The following is an 18969-nucleotide window of genomic DNA, read 5'->3' as shown; positions in this document are numbered from 1 at the left end:
ACCAGATCTGTCTCAAGTATGGGTTCTAATCAACAAGCCCCCCCTGCTGCTGTTGTTTATAAGGATACAGCAGAATTACAAATTAATAGCAGAACTACAGATCAACCGCTTCCCCCAAAATAAACCCCCTTTAGAATCCATAATCAACACCCAGCAAACAGAACACACAACAGATTCACATGAGAAAACACTTGAGTGGCATTTCTCATGCTAAAAAAATATCATCTATTATTGAAATCTCTATCATTGTTATTTATAATTTAACCATGCAAATGTGCAAGCGAAACCCACAAATTCACAAAGCACACTCTGCCAGAATGCCAGGATAAAAGACAGCTGTATCACTCACACATGTGTCTACTCTCAGAGGAGCACGGTCAGAGTGTCCTCAGACATATGGCTTTATTTCTACCTGTCAGGAGTTGACGAAGCTCCAGCACTGGCTGCAGATGAAGGTGGTGATAAGAGGCCAAATCCGCCTCTCAAACACTCCACCTCCTGTGGAACAAAGATGGTTCTTCTTGGGACGTGTACGAGTAATTGACTATCTGAGTAATAAAGGCACTGATTGATAACAATGAAATATACTTTATAAATGCAACACTCACCCAATTATATTGGTATATTTGGTACTGATTAAAGTTATGCATTGCAAAGTATATAACATTTTATTCAGTTTTTATTCAGAGCCATTTCTAGCTGTAAGCAGCCGCTTAAGGCCCCTAAGCCACCAGGGGGTCCTGCAAAGCTAAAATCTGCAAGTAAGACTCAGGCAGTGGTTATGGGTCAATTATAGAGGGCCCCCTTGTGGCCCGAGAGGGAAGGGAGATTATAACTGAAATGAGATGCTAGATGTGAGAAACGCAGCCAGACCATTGGTAAAAAATGAATGTAAGTAAGCTTCCTGTCTAGATGGTGTTTGTTCATTATCATGTATTAAATTGCAACAAATAGTTAGCTAACATTTAGCAGTTGTCTTGTTGTATACAGTTAGTTATTGTTATTTTTTAGTCATTAAGTGTTTGATTATTGTTAATGTTTTACTTTTTATTCATTTTTTGAATAGTTAATAGTTTCAAGTTAATATATCCCAATTGTAAGTGTCTTAAGTGTCTTCGTAGAACACAAGAACAGAATGAGTCACAAGAGCTGCCTAAATCACCATTGTTTTTCATTCATTCCATGTCATTCAACATTTCCTTTTGTGTTCCAAAGAAGAAAGATAGCATATGGGCATGGAACAACTTGATGAGTAAATGATTACAGAAATTGGGTATGAACTATCCCTTTAAAATGCTTATTTTGAGTTGTTAGTTACTTGTGTTCACACTGCAGGAAAAATCAGATTTTATATCTCAAATAGACTGACTATGTCAAGACTGCAGTCGCTTTTGCTAGCATGTCCTTGTTAGTTTTCATAGTAGTGATACAAACTTACATATGTTCACCATGCATGAGTACTTAACAATTGATGTTTTTCATGAGGGCAGTATCCAAATATTAACAAATGTTTCACAGGAAAAAGCTTAAAAAACAGAGGTGTCATTTGCACGGTTTATTGCTGCTAGGGTTTACAACTGTCCCATTTTTGTCAGACGTCCCATATTTTATCCCATACAGGACACCTTGTCCTGTATGTTGTCGGGTTGCGAAATGATCAGTTTTGAAGGCTTTGTTTCCCATAAGCATAAAAGTCTAGACAGTGAGACTCTTGAAGGGGACCCCAGTCCTTGAAGTCCTCACCATGCTCAAGCGTCCCGTTTTCGTGTGAGACATTCAACTTTCTTGCGTTGTAGTGGCTGCTCTGTTGTTTTTTTGCAACGTCATTGCTATAGCAACCAATGCAGATATGCCAGAAATTAAAAATAGCCAGGACACACACACACACACACATCGGATCTAACCAGTTAAGATACACAGTACGGAGAGTCAATCATGAAGATTGGATTCCGATTGGACAAACAAATATTTGAATTTGGACTGACAGTCTGAACATAGCCTATATGCCCATCCCACCATTTTCCCCTCAAGGACCTATAGGCCAGTCAAAGAGGAAGCCATGCTACTTCGTTGCAGCCAAGCTGAGTGGCCCTCATACATACAACGCTGCTCTTCTGTTAACACATGTCAAAGGGGAATTCTACTAAGGTATCTGTATTCTTACAGGTTTATGCAGCAATCTTTCAGCCTTTCCTATTAAACCCATACATTAGTGGTCCTGTGCAGGTGTTTGTTCCTGCCTGGTATGCACGTTCGTATTCATCAGTCATTTTCCTGTCCATGCCAGAACTGCAGTCAAGCCTACATTCCACTCTATTCATACCAGCTTTACTACAAATTGCCGGTTATTTTTACGACCTCCTGCAAAATGATACTGCATAAATCACAAGGAAACAACCACAAGACTCGTCAAACAGCTTCAGTGCTACAAATGTGTTTCACCAAACCGAAGCAAATGGGGTTTTGATTTTGTTTTTATTCATCTTCCAGTCAAGAGAGCTTTTGGAATTCTGCAAGCCTCTTCAATTTACCTTGTTTATCCATAACATCTGACAGCCTGTGTCGAAAACGAGGTTGTTTTGAGGCTTTTGACAGCCAATGAATTACTCTGGCTGTGACAGGTGTCAGGCCTGACAAAACCTGCTGTTGGTTCGTAGACCAGGATGTAATTCGCAGTCCAAGAGATATAGCACTGTCTGTATCCACCTGCAAATTCATAAGCTTGGGGTGCCTCAGGATGGATTTGATTTTTCTTTGGTCATAAGTAATGATTGTACACACCACGGGTTCCTCAAGCTGCCGGCTTTGTTTATGATCAAGGTGAAAAATTTCATCAGGGTAATTTTCATCGATCTTATAAATGTGCAGATGCATGTACGTGCTGATGTGCTTTGTAAGGCACATAAATCCAAATCAAATTGTTTAGTAACACTGAATCCCATTACTCTTCAGAGCTATTCTGGACATGGCAAGTTGTGTAAGCCTTTTGCCATACTATGAAGGAATTTCATGGGACATAAGAAAGTAAAACCGATCTGATTAGATGTCGAAATTCGGACTGGATGATCTACATTTGTGATGTGCAACTTGTAGCATTATTATACTACGCTCATGTGCAAAGTCATTAAAATGCATACAGTATTTTGGATATGAATTGTTGTTAGGTTCATACAGTAGATTTGGGGTACTCGAGTCAGAGTCACGAGTCCAATTTTAATGGTCTTGTACTTGTCATGGATTCGGATGCATTTTTACTTGGACTTGACTAGGATTCGAGCCTTTCAGACTTCCATCCGGCTTCCATCCATCCATGGCATTTGTGATGAAGTGAAAAACAAACAAATAACATAACTTAGTATGACTACACGTCCTCTTTCCCCAGACATGTCCTCTTTTTCAGACCTGAAAAAAGCATCCGGCCGGGATTTCAAATTTGATGGCTAAATGTATCTATAAAGTCATGACAGCACACAGGTACGGCTTTTAACGAGAACTTAGAATTTGCCAATTAACAAATCTTAATACACCCGCCTACACAAATTAACCTATCTATAAAATTTCATGCACATGAAAAAAAAAAATCAATTCATTTAAACATTTCAATTGACTCCAGCTTCATGATTAATGGAGGTGGCTACTTGTCGATGTAAATCACTACGTTCACTTGCCATATTCTCAGTTTTCAATATTCATGTCAAGATGCCACTACCCGTATAGTTATTCATTTACATGGAAATGAGCTGAGGTAAGTGTCATGCCATTATGAGGATGAACGCTGCTATCCCCTTGACTGTGGCCAAGACCACGAGCTCAGACTACAATGGAAATATCACACACATTCATGTACAATTTACATAAGATGAAGACCATGATATATAAAGTACTATGCAACGGTTTTAGGCACTTGTGAAAAATGTTGCATAGTGAGGATGTCTTCAAAAACAATGCCATAAATAGTTTTCATTTATCAATTAATGTCATTAGTCCACTAAACATTTAGTTTTTTTGTTTTATTATTTTATGGTTTAATCACACATTTAAAATAATCAGAATCAGAATGAGCTTTATTGTTACTTAGTAAGTATGCTTACACATACAGTACAAGGAATTTGTCTTTGCTTTAGCTTTGCACAAACAATACAATAAGGCAGAGCTAATAAAAAAAATATATAATAAAAATAAAAAGCAAATATAAAATCTAAGTATATACAGCAATACACTATAAGATGAATATATATATGTATACTTATATAAATAGTTTATAGGCTTCATATACGTAAAGTGAACCTGCAGAGTTACGTTTACAATGCATGTTAAGCGCGAATGCTCCTTGGAAATAAAGCGAGCTAAACTTCGAGCACCTGCTGAGATGGTCTGAGGTCATTTGCTGCAATCTAATAGACAACACTATTCTTGCAAACACTTTTCAGAACACTGAAACAGAGAGGAAAGATTGGGAACACTACATGCGCGTGTTCCCCGAGACACGCTCCCGCTGCACGGCTCTGAACAAACACCGAATCAGACACGCACAGTGACGGCTTTTCTATAATCTGTTCTTCAAAATAGCCTACAATAAAGTGTCTCTTGAAATGCAAGTCTTTGTGTCTAACAGCATTTCTTGTCATGTGTCATGAGACGTCTTATAGTTAGCCCGCCACAGTGGTGTATAGATGAGCAAAATTACCCACCAGGCAGGACTGGACTGGTAATCTGGCATACCGGGCATTTTCCCGGTGGGCCGACGCAATTTGGGGCCGTTCAGGGGCGGACTTGCCATCGGGAGCACCGAGCGGGCCAGAGGGTCGGCCGCAAAATGGGCCGCGATAAGCTAAAATGAGCCGGCTTGTTATGCAGAACCGACCACAAAATGGTGCCGCGATATGCAGAAAAGGACACCACTGCATTTTAAGGGCCTACTGTGTTAAGATATTTTTCTATCATTCTTCAAATGTGTTCTGATGAAGAAAGAAAGTCATACACACCTGGGATATCATGAGAGTGAGTACATAATCAGATAATTTTTAGTTTTGAGTGAACTATCCCTTTAAGACAAATGTTTTTGTGAAAAATGTAATGCCTCTAAAGACTTTTGCATTGTTCCGTACATACAACGCATGGCAGGTGAGTTGTGTGCCAGTACGTGCAGTATATTAATCCATGTGCATACAATTTGACAAAATGTGCTGACAATTTAATAATAGAAATTGTGTTAATAATTACTGACAGGTTTTATATACAGTTGAAATGGAACCAAGCAAATTAATAGTTCATACAAGGGTGATGTGATGGCCATGTGACCAGTAAAGATTGTGCTATAATGTTTATTCTGCAGTAGATATATTTGCACGGCTAACAGTGAGCAAGACTGCTTTATGTTATTTGCACATGAGAGTGACAAAGAAACATAGAGAGCAAAACATGTGCCCAACAAGTCAAGACACGCAATAACTTTTATCAAGTGATGTAACACAAAGTTGGGTTGTTCACGGTTGACCAGCACGTCGCAACTTGAAGCATTAATTCTACTGATCATTTTAATTGATATTTTTATAAAATAAAAAATTTAATTGGATCCATTTTTGGCAAGGTATTTAATTCACTGGATTCTCCAAAAGTCAGCATTTCCACAATGATTTGATAAATTAAAAATGTTTTAATGAATGTTATATAATTACTCATCCCACCCTTTCCTAATACAAACATTAGACATGGAAAGAAAAATCAATACTCTGATATATTGGCTATGCCGTTTGTGACATTTTACAACTAGAGTTTGTAACGCCTGAGTCATACTTGATAAGGTGGTACACCATGTACTCTGTCATAGGCCTCAAGTGATATTTCGAGGATTTTATCTGTTGTGGTCAGGTGTGGACTGTGGTTACACACTCTCTGTGGCCCTAAAGCTGTTTAATAACACAGACCTAGATTTAGCCCCGAGGCAAGAACGAGGATGAAAAAGAGAAAATGAAAGAGAGAAAAATGTACACTAGACAAGATTGAGAGAGAGAGATGATAGAAACAGAAAATACATAAACTATACAAACCCATGTGCATGCATGCACGCACACTGCCACAGGACATCCGTCAGCTTTCACCTGTCTTCAACTAGGTCAGCCTGAAGCCAGTGATTGAATCGCAGGTGTTTAATGAACATCCTAAAATAACCCGCACCTGAACAAGAGCATGCATGACCCACTGCCCAGCATCCCTCTCTCCCACAACACACAGTTACGACTTGCAAAGAGCTCTCCATAAAACAACTCCGCAGAGCCTTAATTCCTGGACCATGTTCAAAAGTGCATGCCTGCTGCTAGAACCCAGCTAAGAACTAAGATCTGTCCACTGTAGCTTTACATGCAACAAGCACTGCTCTAATAAAAAAAAAAAATTATATATATATATATATATATATATATATATATATATATATATATATATATATATATATATATATATATATATATATAATCTGAAAGTTCCGTTAATTAATAACAGTGTTAATTAAACTAAAACTGGATTTTATTTTTTTTTTTAAGAAAACTTTAGTGGTGCCTGCCCATGCATAACTTGCCACCATGATGTTGGGTGGCTGCCAAGGAGTTACTATGCAGTTGCTAAGGTTTTCAGGGTGGTTGCTATGGCAATGCTATGTGGTCTACTGTACTGTACTGTACTAGGTGTTTACTTACTGTTCAAAAGAGCTTTCCCCAAGTAACTTTGATATTATGGTCCCTAGATATGGTTTTGGTCATTCATCAAATGTAAGCCTATATGTTCTTAAGGGAATGTTCTGGATTCAATACAAGTTAAGCTCAATCGACACACTTTGTGGCATAATTGGTTACCACCAAACTTTATTTTGACTCATCCCTCCTTTTCTTTAAAAAAAATAAAATAAAGAGGCACAAATCTGAGTTCCAGTGAGGCACTTACAATGGAAGTGAACGGGGGCCAATGTTAAAATACTGACTTTTTTCAAAAGTACAGCCACGAGACATAAAAGGATATGCATGTAAAAATGAATTTAGTGTGATAAATTCACATCTTAACCTTTTCTGTGTGAAGTTTTATCCAATTTTACAACTTTGTTGTCATGACGACGTAACAAAGAAAATCCTAAAACGACTGTAAAAATTTGGATTTAAACAACTTTAAAGTTCAAATAATGCACGAGTTTTAACAGAAGTGCATTAATGCAAGTGCTTTTATAAAATTATAAGCTTAACCTTTCTGCCTTTAAACCCTCCAAATATTGGCCCCATTTACTTCCATTGTAAGTGCCTCAGCAAGAACCCCTAAGAAGTATTTGAAACATATAAATAAACACCCATACTCGGCTTGAGAGAGAAATCTCTGCATCCTACAATTTCACACACCATTTAGTGGTTGATGAATGGGACATGGGGAAAAAAAAAATGGCCACTTGCTGGGCATCACATATGAGGGGCTATAATTTCATACAAGCACAAACACAACTCACTGCCAATAGGCAATTTTTGGATACAACACAGTCTGCTTGCCACCGCTGCATGTAATGAATTCCACAGATGAACTTCTGATGGGCACCGTGCCCATTCTTTAAAAGGGGCTGTCAACAGAGCCTAGCACTGAACTATTTCACAGTATTTGCAGCATGGAACTCATCTTTGTTGATACACAGGCAGTGCTTTTAACATCTGGATACTCTTAGCATCACATGGCAAACAACCTGGTGGCTTCTTTTTTTTTTTCAGGGGTTTTGGATCTAATTCTTGCACGGCTAACATGAGGTCCCTTTTACAGATCAACATCAACACAACAAACGGAGCATTTTGCAAAGTTGAACCTATTCCAATATCCAAAATCACACCACTAATTGTAAGATGGGGACACATATGGAAACTGACGTCCTCAGAGTCCTGTTTCCAGGTGTATCGGGAAAGGTAAAGGTTCATGTGCAACTGCACATAATTGAATCACTAGAAATTCTAAACTCAAAATTGCATACTATTCTATACCATACAATGAAATATGTTACAAGGATCTATTTCTACTTGAAATAACCCATAACAATTACTTTGGATGGTGTAGTCTAATGTTAGAATGGTTTATTAATATTAAATAGCATTTCTGACTTGAGTAAAACCACTTAATTGAATTTTAGGTTGCTGGACAAAATCTTTTTTTACTGTGTATGCAATCTTTTACCATACTTTTAATTCCTTACTCACCACTACCCAATACCACATTATACAACCCCATACCAGTCTACACCACACACTATCTCTTCACTGTACCCCATTGTTTGTCAAGCAGTAATCATATGAGAACCTAAATGTTAATTTGAAAGTTTTGGTGTCTTATTACGACCACAGTGTGCATCAGAATCAAACCTGAGTTCCAGCATCTGATGCTGGAGATGCCGCGCGCCCTCCGGCTCCAGAAGGACCGCGCGAGACGCGGACACCCAGATGAAATGACGCACCTTTATAAACGCGCGCTGTCAATTCTCTTTATGTCTGAACAATGCAGGTGTGACACGTTGCCACAAACACTTGCCAAGCAACTCACTCTACACGTTTTATCTGCATTTGGACACGGCGGTTTCGCTTTAATTTGCCCATTCATTCAGTGCGCGATGACAGTTCGACCACATCATTTTATGTATAACGTCTCATGCCTGCAAAAACACTCCAATGTTTTGCCATTATACAAAAACAATGCTAGACAAAAAACAAGCGAGTAACGGATGAGATGAGAACAGGCGCACCTTGACGCACCAGGATCTCACCAGCAGTGTGATAAAATCCGCAACAATCTAACTCATGAAGTTACACATGTGGCTGGTAGACATTTCGATTTTAGTAACCTTTACAATATAATCAACAGTGGCATAATTCATGAGTTGTTCAAAATTCCCAAAAGATAAAGTCCACAAGTGCAGACCAACCTGTAGCATGAACAAATCGTTGTCAGCTCCGCAGGAAAAGTGCTGTTACACGTAGCTGATGCACTGTAGTCTCCGAGCTACACCATAAGTTCATATGACAGCGCGGCACACTGATATTTATACAAATCTCTCGTCTTCAGGTTTGAACTGTTTACAACAGCGGAGCGAGAACACGCCCACCGCAAGATGATTGGCTAGATAAATGTGAAAACACGCCCAACGCAAGATGATTGGTTCGCCAGGTCCTTGTACAATTTAAGAATTCAGTGTACAGTATCTGCCGTTCCCACTCGTATTAAGCAACTCATTGACTGTAAATTAGACAATTCACTCGAATAATTTCCCAATAAATAATTTAGTCTATGATTAGGTAACTGAAGAAAATGAATACACAAAACAGAGGTCTTATGATTTAATCCCCTTGAACTGTCCATTACGTAGTGACAGGTGACTGTTCTATTCTAGTTTCTATTCTATGCTGGTAGTCTTGTATACATTTTGCATGAGTGAGTAGAGAGTATGAGAAGCGACCGTAGAAAGAAAGATAGAAAGAAAGATGTAATAATCAGGCAGTCACGCTGACTGATTATTACACTTTTAATCAATAGAGGTCGCTATTAACATTGTTCGAGACTTACACAACCAACTGAAATGACTTTATTTGAATTCAAAATCAAAAGTGACATTCCTTTATAATTCAAAGTCAATACAAAATGTAAACTGACAGTCCTGTGTAATCTGAATAAAAAGGTGATCTTTGATGACTCATGCTCTTGCATTTAGCTTCTGCATTCTTTAAACAGAGTACTGAGAAAAAAAGAGAAATACAATAATTTGCAGATAAACAACTAATGTAATTAGATGTAATGGGTAGTATTACTTTCAGAGTTTGTTTTTATCTATCCAAACACAGACAGTCTTGTGAGCAGTGTCTGTTTGTTCAGTTAATGGAGAGCTGTTTTTATCTGGGTCAGGACAAAAAATAAATAAAAAAAATGCACAAAATATCAATACGGCTCTACTGATGTTTTTCTAGAAATTGAAATTTAGAAGTATTGTGATATGACCACAATTAATTTCATACGAGCCCCGATATCATCTCTGTGAATGATGCATCAATATTTGCAGACATCTAAAATAAATCTCTCTGTATTTAAATTGCACTCTTAGATCATATACTTTAAAATGCCAGTTATTGCCTGTAGGAGCTGAATACACATACACAAAATACACACACACACACACACACCAAAAAATTGGAGAATCTCACGAAAACATGTCCAGGTAAAATAACATAGCAATTTTAGTCTGGCCCAGTTCCGCTCCACATTATTTTCTTACCCTCGGCCCACATACAGCAATAAATGACAGCCCTCTAGTGGCCCAGATTCAGATTTTCAGACAAGGGCCATATCTGGCCCAAATCTCAGCCAATCAGTAGCCCATAGCCAGCCCTGCACTGGGCCAGAACATGTATGATATCAGTACAAATCTCAGCCTTATGTATGCCACATCAACACCAGCCTTTAACCAGAAACCCCATAACCCAAGCCTCATCTAAACAAATTTCTGCACAGACTCTCTTCACAGCCATAATATCCCCAAATCATATACATGTAGAATAAAGGACAAATTACAATTGCGTGTGTTTTTTGTTCAGTGCAAATAAACAAAACATTTACAATGATCTCAACTAAAAGTAAAATAAACCAAATAAATAATAATTAACACCTGCAACAGGTAAAATGCAGTTCCCCTTCTGTCGCTCTCTCCACGTTGTGTCAGAGAAGCAACACTAGGGGTCTCTCTTTAGCGCCGATATTCACCTCTGAACTATGAAAAAAGGCCAATGAGAGTTGGCACCCAGTATTTGCATGTCCCGCCCCCGGACATACGGGTATTTAAGCGGCGCAAATACGGGAGTTCATTCAGAAAATTTCTTCGGAGCCGATAGTCGTGCATGCAGTCTGCTGCGAGTTACACATCCAGTTCCTGTTTAATTCTCTGTCGCTCTGCATGCTGTTGGATCTGACGGCGCATAACAGCGGCTTTCTCATTCGTGCACGGCTGTGCATTCTTGCCCCTGGGCGCTTCGACAGCGCAGACAACTCGGTTACGCAATTCAGTTTGCCAGGTCTCCGCCCCCCTTCGTGGGCATACATTTTTCCGCAGTACAGGGCCAACATGCCCATTCCCTGCACGAAGAAATCGCCTCCCTTCTATTAAAGGACGCGATAGAGCCTGTCCCTCCAACCAAAACGAAGAAGGGTTTCTACAGCCCTTACTTTGTTGTACCCAAGAAAGGCGGCGGCTTACGACTGATCTTGGACCTGCGAGTTTTCAATCAGACCTTGTCCAAACTCCCGTTCAAAATGCTCACCCAGAAACAAATTCTATCTGGCGTCCGGCATCTGGATTGGTTCGCAGCGGTAGACCTGAAGGACGCGTACTTCCACGTCTCAATTTACCCTCGACATCGACCCTTCCTACGGTTCGCGTTCGACGGCCAGGCGTATCAGTACAGCCTGTCTCTGTCCCCTCGCGTCTTCATGAAAGTCGCAGAGGCAGCTCTTGCCCCGCTCCGAGAAGCCGGCATACGCATACTCAATTACCTCGACGACTGGCTCATATTGGCCCACTCCCGAGAGTTACTATGCGCACACAGAGACCAGGTGCTCAGCCACCTCAGCTGTTTGGGGCTTCAGGTCAACTGGGAAAACAGCAAGCTCTCCCCGGTCCACAGCATCTCTTTTCTCGGTCTGGAGTTAGACTCAGTCTCAATGACAGCACGTCTCTCCAATGAGCGTGCTCAGTCAGTACTGAAATGCCTCGCGCCTCAAGCCAGGCGCCGTGGTCCCGCTAAAACGTTTGCAACAGCTCCTGGGGCATATGGCATCCTCCGCGGCGGCTGCGCCGCTGGGGTTGATGCATATGAGACCACTTCAGCACTGGCTCCAGACTCGAGTCCCGAGACGAGCATGGCGCCATGGCATGCACAATGTAAAAGTTACTTCTGCCTGCCGCCAAACCTTCAAAGCCTGGACAGACCTCTGCTTTTTACGGGCAGGAGTACCCTTGCAGCAGGTGTCCCGACGTGTTCTGGTCACAACCGACGCCTCCAAATTGGGTTGGGGCGCTGTGTGCAACGTGCGTGCAGCCGCAGGCCGGTGGAACCGAGGCCCGCTGCGCTGGCACATCAACTGCCTAGAGCTGCTGGCTGTTTTTCTGGCCCTGCAGAAGTTTCTCCCGTTAATTCGGAACAAACACGTCCTAGTCAGGACAGACAGCACCACGGTCGTAGCCTACATAAACCGCCAAGGCGGAGTACCCTCCCTCCACATGTCACAGCTCGCCCGTCGTCTCCTCCTTATGAGTCAGCAGCGACTCAAGTCACTGCACGCCACTCATATCCCCGGTAGACCTGTTTGCCTCCCAAGAAACCTCCCACTGCCCGCTCTGGTATGCCCGGACAGAGGCTCCCCTCAGGGCAGACGTGTTGACACACAGCTGGCCTGCGTGGCTGCGCAAGTACGCATTTCCCCCTGTGAGCCTTCTTGCACAGGTGCTATGCAAGGTCAGGGAGGACGAGGAGCAAGTCATACTGGTAGCCCCCTACTGGCCCACCCGGACTTGGTTTTCGGACCTCACACTCCTCACGACAGCCCCTACCTGGCGAATTCCCCTGAGGAAGGACCTTCTTTCTCAGGGACGGGGCATACTCTGGCACCCGCACCCAGACCTCTGGAACCCCCACGTCTGGCCCCTGGACGGGATGCGGAAGATCTAGCCGGCCTACCATCGATCGTCATAGATACAATCAATCAAGCCAGTGCCCCCTCTACCAGGCATCTCTACGCCCTAAAGTGGTGTCTGTTCGCGGACTGGTGTTCTTCCCGAGCCGAAGACCCACAGAAGTGCGCAGTTAGGTCATTGCTCGTGTTTCTACAGGAGAGGTTGGAGAGGAGGCTTTGGGGGACAGCAGAAAGGGAACGCTGTCTCAAAGCCGAGACTCACCCACTGGGTTGTCGACGCCATTTTCCTGGCTTATCAGACCCAGGCCGTGCCCCCCCCTTGCGGGTCCGAGCTCACTCCACCAGGAGTGTTGCGTGCTCATGGGCACTGGCTAGGGGCACTGTCGTAGCAGACATTTGTAGAGCAGCGGGCTTTTGCGAGATTCTACAATCTCCGAGTTGAGTCGGTATCGTCCCGTGTCTTCTCAGGTACCGAGCCCGTAGAACTCGGTAGCACACTGACGATCTGACCGGGTAAACCGCTTGCACCTAGCGCCCTTCCCCCTAACCAGGGGAAACAGTGCACCTTCATTCCCAGGAGATCCCATGTTTGGGACGCTGGTTGATTCCTCCCTAGCCCTAGTGGGTTGCAGTTTGCGGAGGAACTTGCCGACCCAAGCCACTGCAGGTACCGCAAGCTACCCTGTACTGGTATAGGTGCTCCACAGGTAAGGCCTCTTTCGGACTCCCCCTGTGTGTAACACCACAGTTCTGTCCCCTCTGAACGAGCGGACTCCCGTGTTTCCCTTAGGCAGTCACGGCTGCCACGGTTGCCGTGCTGTAGGTTCCCCCCTCTATGAGGCTGGATCCACCACCGCACCAACTTTTCCACATAGGCCCTAAGTCAGGCCTCTGATGGTTTTGCCACTTAAACTTGCCTCCCTTCTCGGGTAGGCGTGGCCTCCGCAGGGTCTTCTCCGCCCTGAATAAGGACTAAGACCCCCTTCCCTCAATGCGTGTATGGGCCCCGGCCTTAGTTGCTCTATGCGAGAAACATAGAGAGAAAAGAGGCCTGGCCAGGCTTGGCCCATTCCCAGGTTGGCGGCCAGCACCTTGTTCCCCCCTCCAGGGTAACGATAAGGAGTCTGATGGCTTAAATGGGGCATTGGGGAAGGGTACGTGCAGCCTGATACAGTTGGTCGTCCTGCACGTAAGAATACCTGCTCGCTCCTGTATCAGCAGTTCACGTACACGGCTCAGCGCATGGCACTTTTATAAGTGGACCCCTAGTGTCGCTTCTCTGACACAACGTGGAGAGAGCGACAGAAGGGGAACATCTAGGTTACGTATGTAACCTCCGTTCCCCGATGGAGGGAACGAGACGTTGTGTCAGAGAGGCGACACTAGGGGTCTCTCTTGAGCGCCGATATTCACCTCTGAACTATAAAAAAAGGCCAATGAGAGTTGGCACCCAGTGTTTGCATGTCCTGCCCCCGGACATATGGGTATTTAAGCGGCGCAAATACGGGAGTTCATTCAGGATTTTTCTGAGGAGCCGGAAATGGTCCGGCCACAACAGTGGCTCGGCTCAGCGACGTGGCAGGGGAGACACAACGTCTCGTTCCCTCCATCGGGGAACGGAGGTTACATACGTAACCTATACGTTAATTCAATGTTTTCAATCATCACAGTTATACTTTTGCAGAGACAAAAGGAAAGCCTAGCATTAATGAAATATACATACACATTCTAAACAAATTAAAAGGATCAAACAACATAAAAAACAATACATTTGTATGATCACAGTAGTTATTTTATTGCCCACCCTAATAGCTATATTTGTTTCCCTGTATGTGTGGCAGAGAGTCCAGTCAGAACTGTCCTAAACAATTAAGTATAAAAATGTCCTGCTCTTCTTTTCTCCTCAACTGCTTCCTCCTTCCTCAGTCTCTTTCAGGGGCAAACTGAAGCCATCTCTTTATGCTAACTTCAGTCTCCTGGTCAGTGGTGTTACATGTCAGGCGCTTTTTCTTCCCCCTCACAGCAGCTGACACAAAATTAATAAATAGATAAATTAGGGCTGTCGATATAACACGTTAATTCAGTGTGATTCATTTGATAAAAAATAACACGTTAAAAAAAATTAACGCAATTAAATCGAATGCCCCCGTATAAGGAAGATTCCTGAGAAATGCAAGCTTGTAGTACCACCTGTTTACTCCAGAGGGCAGTAAGTGAAACTTCAGCTGTATGTTTATACAGTGAAGAAAACAACCTTCAGCAGCAACGCGGACATGCGTTAAGTTCTTGCATTCAAAACACTTGATGGAGCGCAAACCGAACTAAGTGATCTCAAGATGTGTTTAAGATTGAGTATTAAACTATATTTAACTTGACACAGTGACCTAAAAATTGTATGTTTATGATGCGACGCACCTGAGACGCTACACAAGCATGTCTGACGCAGATGTAAATTGACGGGTCCTTAAACAAGCCCTCGTAATAAATCTCTAACTGATTGACAAATTCACTTGCGAAATGGATTGCTGTGAACTGTATGCCAATGGTTGACTTCATTTCAATGATTAATTGATCAATAATATGGTAGTAAACAATACATTGTATTCTAAAAGCCTCTTTTTGTATTGTCTTATCAATGATGAACCACAAGAATGTAATGCATTTTAATTATCTGAATATTTTATATATATATATATATATAAATATAAAAACACACATATATAAAAATATTTAACAATTATATATTATATACACTCACCTAAAGGATTATTAGGAACACCATACTAATACTGTGTTTGACCCCTTTCAGCCTTCAGAACTGCCTTAATTCTACGTGGCATTGATTCAACAAGGTGCTGAAAGCATTCTTTAGAAATGTTGGCCCATATTGATAGGATAGCATCTTGCAGTTGATGGAGATTTGTGGGATGCACATCCAGGGCACGAAGCTCCCGTTCCACCACATCCCAAAGATGCTCTATTGGGCTGAGATCTGGTGACTGTGGGGGCCATTTTAGTACAGTGAACTCATTGTCATGTTCAAGAAACCAATATGAAATGATTTGAGCTTTGTGACATGGTGCATTATCCTGCTGGAAGTAGCCATCAGAGGATGGGTACATGGTGGCCATAAAGGGATGGACATAGTCAGAAACAATGCTCATGTAGGCTGTGGCATTTAAACGATGCCCAATTGGCACTAAGGGGCCTAAAGTGTGCCAAGAAAACATCCCCCACACCATTACACCACCACCACCAGCATGCACAGTGGTAACAAGGCATGATGGATCCATGTTCTCATTCTGTTTATGCCAAATTCTGACTCTACCATCTGAATGTCTCAACAGAAATCGAGACTCATCAGACCAGGCAACATTTTTCCAGTCTTCAACTGTCCAATTTTGGTGAGCTCTTGCAAATTGTAGCCTCGTTTTCCTATTTGTAGTGGAGATGAGTGGTACCCAGTGGGGTCTTCTGCTGTTGTAGCCCATCCGCCTCAAGGTTGTGCGTGTTGTGGCTTCACAAATGCTTTGCTGCATACCTCGGTTGTAACGAGTGGTTATTTCAGGCAAAGTTGCTCTTCTATCAGCTTGAATCAGTCGGCCAATTCTCCTCTGACCTCTAGCATCAACAAGTCATTTTCGCCCACAGGACTGCCACATACTGGATGTTTTTCCCTTTTCACACCATTCTTTGTAAACCCTAGAAATGGTTGTGCGTGAAAATCCCAGTAACTGAGCAGATTGTTAAATACTCAGACCGCCCCGTCTGGCACCAACAACCATGCCACGCTCAAAATTGCTTAAATCACCTTTCTTTCCCATTCTGACATTCAGTTTGGAGTTCAGGAGATTGTCTTGACCAGGACCACACCCCTAAATGCATTGAAGCAACTGCCATTTGATTGGTTGATTAGATAATTGCATTAATGAGAAATTGAACAGGTATTCCTAATAATCCTTTAGGTAAGTGTATATATAATTGTTAAATATTTAAAAGATAACGATGTATAATTTTTTCATCATTATATATTGAATTATTGTTATATGAGGGGCTTTCTCACCAAATATTTGTATATGCGATTAAATAATCGAGACACCATGTAATTAATTTGATTAAAATTACAAATGCTAGATACTATTTAGGGTTCCTTCAGCAGGGTCGAGGGACCGACTAAACTAGAGACGGCTTGTCATTCTTTTAGTTCAGCAATTTGTTTAACAAGAAAAAAGGGCTGGATAATTTGTGAGTAAAAGTAACTTATGACATTACAATTACATCAGGAAGTAATTGAACATCAAATCATTTTTGGGCCAAATTGGGTTTTTTGTATAGTCATGCACAGCAGTTTTTTTTTTTTTTTGAAAAAACTCATATTATGCTTAAACATTGCTAAATTCTCTTGGTAGATTTGTAGACACGCAAATATTAATAAAGTATAATTACACTTGCTTCGGTCATGAACAACTCAGTACGTTGTCAATGGTTTAAATGGATAGTTGGTTAGAAAAATGAAAACATAGTTTACTCACCTTTCTTCTGCAGAACACAAATTAAGGTTTTTGGAAGAATATTTCATCTCTGAAGGTCAATACAATACAAGTGATTGATCTGGTTTCAAGCTGCTGTAGTGTGTGGCATACCATCAGCTACCTGGCTTGGTCCTTAATTTGTTTGTTTGTTTGTTTTATGTTTGTTTTAAGCCAAAGTGTTTCGCCACTTCTAGTGTATGACCGGCAATCACTTTTGAACATTAAATTCACAGCTGAGGAATTCTTAAATCAAGATCAGTGAGGCTTGCAGCAAGCTCCGCCTACTCTCCTGGCATCCTTGCCTGCATGTCTGCACCTCCTGCCGTGCTCTCTACCCCAGAAGAAGCACTGGAAAAGACGTGGAAGTGCTGCCGTCAAGCTCAGTTCTCTTCTGCTCAGGAAATATGTGGCAGCTGCTTTGTTTGGTGGCATTCCCTGGAACCATTGCACTTCTGGAATATTCCAGTTGTTCCAGACTCGACACCTCAGCTCCCTCTGTGTCGCCCACCTTGCTTTCGCCGTGATGGTGTGGATGTGCGGCATCTCTGCTCGCTGTGCCGGATATCACAGCTGACTGAGGATTTGGTGAGGCTGAGAATTGCCTTGATTAATGCCAGATTGATGTTTATTGAAATTACTTTTTTGGCTTGGATTTTTTTATTTGTCACCGAAACATGGCTTAAGCCTGGGAATTTGAGTCCCTATTCTGAACTTTTACCTCCTGAAGGTACTTTTTTTTTTTTTTGGAACTCTCCTCATACTTCGGGTTGGGGAGGAGGGTTGGCGTCTATTTTTAAAGACAAATTTAGATGTAGGACTCTAATGAATGATGTATGTAGTAGCTTTGAACTCCAACTCTTCCAATCCTATCTCTCAGAAAGGTCCTTTGAGGTAGCCTGGAGAGGGGAGGTATCCAAGCCACATCAGTTACTTACTGGGGTACCTCAGGGATCAGTGCTTGGGCCACATCTCTTCTCCATATACACAACATCATTAGGACCCATCACCCAGTCATATGGTTTCTCTTACCACTGGTACGCTGAAGACATGCAACTCTACTTGTCTTTCCAGCCCAACGACACCATAGTGACCGCTCAAATCGCTGCCTCTCTGGCAGACATCTCAGCCTGGATGAAGGAACACCACCTGCAACTCAACCTAACCAAGAACGAACTCCTTGTCTTTCCAGCCAACCCTGCTGTTGAGCACAATATCACCGTGCAGCTGGGTCCAACTACAGTTTCGCCTTCCAAAGCGGTCAGAAATCTTGGGGTAACCATTGATGATGAGCTAAATTTCACAGACCACATCTCAAAGACTGTAAGATCATGTAGATTTACACTCTAAAATATCAGGAAGATAAGACCTTTCCTCTCTGTACATGCTACACAACTGCTCGTTCAGTCACTTGTCATAACTAGACTGGACTACTGTAACGCTCTCGTTGCAGGCCTACCTGCATGTGCTATTAGACCTCTGCAAATGATCCAGAATGCAGCAGCACATCTGGTCTTTAATGAACCAAAGAGAGCACATGTTACACCACTCTTTGTCTCTCTCCACTGGCTGCCGGTTAATGCACATACTAAATTCAAGGCCCTGATGCTGGCATACAAAACAGTCACTTGGTCTGCTCCAGCATACCTAAAAACATTTATGCAGAGCTACATTCCCACCAGAAGCCTGCGGTCGGCTAAGGAACGTCGCCTTGTCGTACCAAAACAAAGAGGCACCAAAACACTTTCCCGGA

General features: G+C 42.2%; 1 protein-coding gene across 1 annotated transcript in view; it reads right to left on the bottom strand.

Annotated features, from left to right (window-relative positions):
* Window positions 1-9058, bottom strand: part of cemip (cell migration inducing hyaluronidase 1) — a 177300-nt gene extending 168242 nt beyond the window's left edge. The window contains exon 1 of the mRNA XM_052130572.1: window positions 8936-9058. The gene's annotated coding sequence lies outside the window, so the exon portion shown is untranslated. The remainder of the gene's footprint in view (window positions 1-8935) is intronic.
* Between the last annotated feature and the right edge of the window lie 9911 nt (window positions 9059-18969).

The sequence above is a fragment of the Xyrauchen texanus genome, chromosome 1 (assembly GCF_025860055.1).
Source record: "Xyrauchen texanus isolate HMW12.3.18 chromosome 1, RBS_HiC_50CHRs, whole genome shotgun sequence".
NCBI classification, from domain to species: domain Eukaryota; kingdom Metazoa; phylum Chordata; class Actinopteri; order Cypriniformes; family Catostomidae; genus Xyrauchen; species Xyrauchen texanus.
The sequence above is the reverse complement of the archived record's forward strand: the minus strand, read 5'-3'. Positions and strand labels throughout refer to the sequence as shown.